Consider the following 7,610-nt stretch of genomic DNA (forward strand, 5'->3'; position numbering starts at 1 on the left):
TGAAGCTGCAAAGGCATTGTTTATCCCATTTACTGGAAATGACTGTTTGTCACACTTCAGTTTTAATTTATCTGCCAAGGCCTTAGATATAAATGATAGCTGACTTGTACTGTCGAGCAAGAGTCCTGCCTACCTTGGCTATCCTTGATGTTGACGACAGCTGTTGCCAACAACGCACTGCAGTGGGTGTTTGTGTTTGCACTTATGGCTGGCTTAATGGACTACATACTGAGTTACAGCTTCACCGTTGTTACCATGTTTAGGATCAGTGGCTTGGTGGAGCAGGACATTGTGCCTTCTCTTGCAGAACTTGCAAATGGGAAGCTTGCAGTTGCGTGCATAATGACCACTACGGCAGCACAACAAACAAAGCTTATTTATAGTTACATGATCGCGCCTCTCACTGACACTTTATTCAATAAATCGTTTGCAATCAGTGAGTATGTGATGTTTATTACAATAATTACAAGTCACTTCAGTATCAACATTGGCTAGATGAGCTCTCCTTACACGTTTCACTTGATTAGCACTGCTCAGGTCACTCCTCGGTTCCTTAGGTGTAGTGTCCCTAAATTTGATCAATTCTAAAGCTTGGCATTTTGTCTCTAAGAAATCTATGAGCTGCTTCAATGTGGTGAACGTCGACCCAGACATTTTTACCTCCCACTTCTGACGATCTGTGGGACGCATATCAGTCAAGATTTGTTCAGAAAGGATAACCTCATGAAGTGGCACATGGGGTTTGAGAGCTACTAAAGCTTTCAAATGGCTACATACATTGTTATTCAACTTCCGATAATCGGTTGACGTACCGTGGCTGATGGTAGGTAAGTTTGACAAAGCCTTAGTATGTTTGGCTGTGACTATCTTAGGATTATCGTACCTTTATGTGATAAAACCCCAAGCTATTGACAAATTTTCTAACATGATCAGTACATGTTTTAAAAGGTCCCTTGCTTCACCTCGCAAAGTCGAATTTAAGTAATGACATTTCTGAACATTGTCAAGCAAGTCATTATTTATTGTTAGTCTTGAGAACACATCTCTGTAGGAAGACCATTGGAGGTAATCCCCTTCAAAGATTGGCAAACTGATGGAGGGTATTTTCAGATTACTAATGCTGCCTGACGGATTCGTGTGAGCAGGCTCAGACTCTTGAGCGTGCCTCTTCATTAAACACTTCATAACTTCATAGTACATTCAATGATTTCACATGACTTTTCAAAATCCGCCCTATCAACACTGTGATCAGTTAAATCATCCTCCATTTCAAGTTGGCACTGCAGAGATTCAAAATCCGCTTGGATTTGCGCCAATTTGTTTAACCTTTACTCTAAGGTTTCAATGTTAAGAGTCTCTGGATCGTTCATTGAATTATTTAAGCGTGAAAGAGTGGTCTTTGCAAGACCACTCTGCTTGACTAATCTAGACCTTTCTACTGTTTCCATGGTAGGGAAGAGCAGGTTAGAAACAGGACGCTAAACAGTAACACTCACCAAGACTGTGGCGGCGTGGAGTTGGCGGCTGCGGGGTCACGTGAAGCAACTGGCACATGTGATGAGCGGCACAGCTTCCGTTGGCGCCAAAACTGCAGCGTGGCCGTGGACGACGTCAGAACCGTTGCTGGTGCGGACGTGTGTTCGCGTTCGATGCGATCACGTGCGATCAGTAGCCGGTCACAAGTTCTGCACTCACACTGTGGCCAGGGCTGTCATTTGCGTAGTCCCGTACACACCTTAGAGCACACACCAGTGGTTGCTCACAAGCTGCAAACACTTGAGGTACAGCGTGGCTATCAAGTTCAGTTTCGGAAAGCAAATCCTCGCGAACGCACTTCCGCGCGATTACCATACGCTGCGATCCACCCTCGCGTGGTCACTGTATCTGGCCTGGAGGACCAAAATTTACACGCCTCTGGTTCCCACGTACATTTGTTGAAGATGTATAGATCAGAGCGACTATGATCTCTCATCGTTTCCACCATCACACAAATAAGTAGACGTAACAAGGTTGGATATTAAAAACACTTCATTGCGTCTCAGTACGCTGCTCAATATCTAGCCAACTGCGCGTACTATACTAAACAATCAACAATGAGGTGGCTACGAGTGGCAGCCCTCTGAGACGTCCGACATGTGACTTCCAGCAGTGGCGGAGTCTCAAACCAGTATGAATAGCTCCCAGCACTGCGGCTGGGGCAGCAGTGGGACAAAAAAATGTTTACCTGCCGGCGGAAACTCGGCCGCACAATGGTGGCCAGGCTACCCTTAGAGTTCCAACATTTCACACAGGGGGCAGACCAGACTGGACAACATCACTGTCCAGTTTCAGACTGCCACCAGATGGCTATTGTGGGCCCAAACAAAGAGCATTTGACAAAAGACAATATGTTACATCCATGTTTGTGGGTACTGAATGGGCATATTGTAATGCTATTGTGTCCTTATTTTGGCAACAAATGTTAGAGATAGGACTGCCCTACAGTTTCTTGTATGGATATGCAAATTTTTTGTCAGAAGAACTGTCCTCTTAGTTTAAAAAATGAAACTGCAGGCCCAAGATATGCCACTCTTGGCCTTCCACAGGGATATATACTGAGCCCTATTCTCTTTAATGTTTATATGGAAGACTTGGGAACCAAGCCGTCAAGAGTTATACAGATACTCCAGGATGCTGAAGATATATGTATATATACTTTTGGTACCAGCCTTGAAGAAATGAGGAGACTAATGAGAGCAGCAATGGACAATTTAGAAGCCTGGTTGATATATAAAGTTTACAAATCTCAGCCCTTAAGAGGCCAATTGTTAATTCTGGTAGGTGAAAGATTCCACAAGGACTGACACACATGAGATTAAATAACCAGATTTTTCCACTGAGAAGTCAAACTAAAAGAATATCAAACTAGGAATGATAATGGAACCGTGTCTCTCATGGGCAGGACATATTGCATATCTCATAGAAAAGATCCAGCCTTGTCTCAACGTGTTGTGCTCGTCCGCTAGGATATTGTGGGGTGCGGATCATCACAGTCTATTAGTAACACACAGGCATCTCATAAGATCTAAAATCGACTCTGGCAGCGCGCTCTACTCCAGAGAGAAGAGGAAATCAATTTGGAAACTATAAAAACTCCAGTTTAGCTGCAGCAGAACTTGCCTAGGAGCTATGCACTCCATGCTAGTGAATGCATTGTTAGCTGAAGCTTTAGAAATGTCAATGCTCTACACTGAACATTAATACAGATATACACCAATGAGCCAAAACATTGTTGGTTGGGTTGGGTTGTTTGGGGGAAGAGACCAAACAGCGAGGTCATCGGTCTCATCGGTTTTATGAAGGAAGTCGGCCATGCCCTTTCAAAGGAACCATCCCGGCATTTGCCTGAAGAGATTTAGGGAAATCACGGAAAACCTAAATCAGGATGGCCGGATGCGGGATTGAACCGTCGCCCTCCCGAATGCGAGTCCAGTGTGCTAACCACTGCGCCACCTCGCTCTGTCAAAACATTGTGACCACCTCTTTAATAACATGTTTTTTCACGTTTCAAACACAGTACAACAGAGAATCTGCTTGGTATGGATTCTACAAGCCCTTCACAAGATTCCGGAAATATCTGCACAACATCTCTACTCAGCGATCAAACAACTTGTGGGATTGTGGTTTGCAGACACACAGCTGGCGCCCGATATGTGTTCCAGTAGGTACAGATCAGGCACATTTGCTGGCCGACACACCAATGTGAGATTGCTATAACGCCCCTCAAACCACTGTAGCACTATTCTGACCGTGCAACATGCAACATGCTGGAAGGTATCATCGCCGTAGGGGGAGACATCAAACATGAAGCAATGCAGATGGTCCGCTATGTTGTTCGCTTAGTTCACTGATGTCATGGTGCCTTCGATTACCACCACAGACACCATGGAAGCCCAACTCAGTGTACCCCATAGCATAATTCTGCTCTCACAGGCCTGAATCTGTGCCGTGGCGCACGTTCCGTGCAGCCATTTGCTTGGATGACTGCGTGTAAGAACACAGCCATCGGCGTGGTGTAACAAGAAATGGAATTATTCGGTAGGCGACGTGTTTCTATTAATCCATGGTGAAAACTTAGTGATCCTGTGCCCATTGCAATCGTAACTGATGATGTCGTTGAATCAACACAAGATCAAGTAGGGGTCGTGCGATGTGGAGCTCCATGTTTAGCAATGGCCTTTGAACAGTGTGCTCTGAAACACTTGTGCCTGCTCCCTACTCTGTCGTCAGACCTACCACACATCGCTGTTTATCCTGGATTACACAGTGACGGATTCTCCAACCTCTATGTATTGTAATTAGAGATGGTCGCCGAATACTACACGGCCTACTCGTTATTTCACAATCCTTCAACCACTTGCCATAGGTGCTCACGGCACTAGTACGCCAACAGGCGACCAGCTTCGCCGTTTCCGAAATGTCCACAATCACTGTTCATTCGTCTCTCTGCCACTTACATTCTCCTTACTGCGCCACATGCCCGCAATACCAACAGGAGGCATTCAGCCTTACGGTGGACAGTGGTCTTAATGTTTTGGCTGATCAGTGCATTCTAAGAAGACTTGCTGTAACTGACCACCCAACCGGTATAGCAAATCGACAGATGGTTTCAGGAAGACATGAATAGACAGAGAGTAAACACTGTCCTAAAATCGGAGGTTTCGGAAGCCTAAGAGACATTTTACGTAGTCTCCAAAGAACGCCAAAATATCCCAATTCGGAAATCAGTATAACAAAATTATTTCAGTAGCTTATGTCTTCTACTTACCAATAAAAAAATAATGTTACAGAACAATAAGTAAAAATCTGTATTACTGATAATGTACCGGAATATCTCCAGATTTATACACTCCTGGAAATTGAAATAAGAACACCGTGAATTCATTGTCCCAGGAAGGGGAAACTTTATTGACACATTCCTGGGGTCAGATACATCACATGATCACACTGACAGAACCACAGGCACATAGACACAGGCAACAGAGCATGCACAATGTCGGCACTAGTACAGTGTATATCCACCTTTCGCAGCAATGCAGGCTGCTATTCTCCCATGGAGACGATCGTAGAGATGCTGGATGTAGTCCTGTGGAACGGCTTGCCATGCCATTTCCACCTGGCGCCTCAGTTGGACCAGCGTTCGTGCTGGACGTGCAGACCGCGTGAGACGACGCTTCATCCAGTCCCAAACATGCTAAATGGGGGACAGATCCGGAGATCTTGCTGGCCAGGGTAGTTGACTTACACCTTCTAGAGCACGTTGGGTGGCACGGGATACATGCGGACGTGCATTGTCCTGTTGGAACAGCAAGTTCCCTTGCCGGTCTAGGAATGGAAGAACGATGGGTTCGATGACGGTTTGGATGTACCGTGCACTATTCAGTGTCCCCTCGACGATCACCAGTGGTGTACGGCCAGTGTAGGAGATCGCTCCCCACACCATGATGCCGGGTGTTGGCCCTGTGTGCCTCGGTCGTATGCAGTCCTGATTGTGGCATTCACCTGCACGGCGCCAAACACGCATACGACCATCATTGGCACCAAGGCAGAAGCGACTCTCATCGCTGAAGACGACACGTCTCCAGTCGTCCCTCCATTCACGCCTGTCGCGACACCACTGGAGGCGGGCTGCACGATGTTGGGGCGTGAGCGGAAGACGGCTTAACGGTGTGCGGGACCGTAGCCCAGCTTCATGGAGACGGTTGCGAATGGTCCTCGCCGATACCCCAGGAGCAACAGTGTCCCTAATTTGCTGGGAAGTGTCGGTGCGGTCCCCTACGGCACTGCGTAGGATCCTACGGTCTTGGCGTGCATCCGTGCGTCGCTGCGGTCCGGTCCCAGGTAGACGGGCACGTGCACCTTCCGCCGACCACTGGCGACAACATCGGTGTACTGTGGAGACCTCACGCCCCACGTGTTGAGCAATTCGGCGGTACGTCCACCCGGCCTCCCGCATGCCCACTATACGCCCTCGCTCAAAGTCCGTCAACTGCACATACGGTTCACGTCCACGCTGTCGCGGCATGCTACCAGTGTCAAAGACTGCGATGGAGCTCCGTATGCCACGGCAAACTGGCTGACACTGACGGCGGCGGTGCACAAATGCTGCGCAGCTAGCGCCATTCGACGGCCAACACCGCGGTTCCTGGTGTGTCCGCTGTGCCGTGCGTGTGATCATTGCTTGTACAGCCCTCTCGCAGTGTCCGGAGCAAGTATGGTGGGTCTGACACACCGGTGTCAATGTGTTCTTTTTTCCATTTCCAGGAGTGTACTTGCCTCGTTTACATGGGGCTCACAAAACCGGATTTCGTAAACTGATTTCCCAATACCGCTTCTGAATGGTCATGTAAACACTTCAAAATCGATTCTGGAAATCCGTTCCTAGTTTCCGGTTTTCCATTTCTGATATCGATTTTCGCCTCCATTTAAATGCAACCGGTTTTGAACCATACTTGGATTGTCAATTTACGTCTAGTTTTCAGAATATTCGATTAATATGGACTTATGGTCCAGTGAAGAAGAAGCAGAAATATTAGGCTGTAATATTCAAGTGGGAGAAATAACAACTGTGTTGACTGAATCAGCAACTGGATCAGCTGTTTTCCAGACATCTTATTTAACTGGGCTAACAAATCAGTTTCAGATCTTAATATGCAAACACGACAAAGGAAAACGGTTTCCGAAAATCAGTTTTCGTCTTTCATAAGATACGTTGCATGTAAACGTAGTGACTGATGGCTCCAAAGGCCCAAACAGTGGTAGAGCGAGTTGTTCTTCTCTACACCCAAGCACAAATCAAAAGGAATTGATATTGCTTTCCAGTGAAACTTCTAGGTTTTCGGCAGAGCTATAGCGTTACTCGCAGCTTTGAATTACTCGCAGACCCTCACAGCAACAAGTAATATTATTTTAATGGATTGCAGAAGCTTGCTCCAGGCACCTACAGACACCTGCCATTCAAAAGAAATCTAATCCACTGCTAAGGGACATCAAATAAGCTACAAAAAAACTAATTTATCAGAAATAAGACAAAATTTATGTGGACCAAAGGACACGCCAACATTAAATATAATGAAATGGTCGATGACTTAAACGAAAACCGCTGTACAACACCGTACTTTTACAGATATCTTATTACTGTCATCAGACATGAAGACTAACATATGAAGAAGAACAAGGCGAGAATGTGTAGTGTCTCAGTGAAAAATCCTGCCATTTCTTTCTTTAGTTAGTATCTTTTGGAAGGAGAAATTATTATTATTATTATGGACACAATATTTTTTTCAAGTGGTGTACGCTATAAATGTTTAATGGTTGTACACTCTTTAAGATCATAAAGTTTAATATTTCGTCTATATACTTGAAAGTAATTGTGTGGATTCTTGTTAGTACACATTACACATAGGCCACTGATACAATATTGTCCACTTTTTTACTCAGACTTCATATATTGTAAGTAATTGGAGCTTAAGTCTTTAAAAGTATCCCAGTACAAGTGAAAATAATTTAGTCTGTCTATGCAAGAAAAACAGTCTCACCACATTAAGCATCTGTACCTATGTGTGCATGAA

Source organism: Schistocerca cancellata, chromosome 1 (assembly GCF_023864275.1).
Source record: "Schistocerca cancellata isolate TAMUIC-IGC-003103 chromosome 1, iqSchCanc2.1, whole genome shotgun sequence".
In the NCBI taxonomy this organism is placed as follows: Eukaryota; Metazoa; Arthropoda; class Insecta; order Orthoptera; family Acrididae; genus Schistocerca; species Schistocerca cancellata.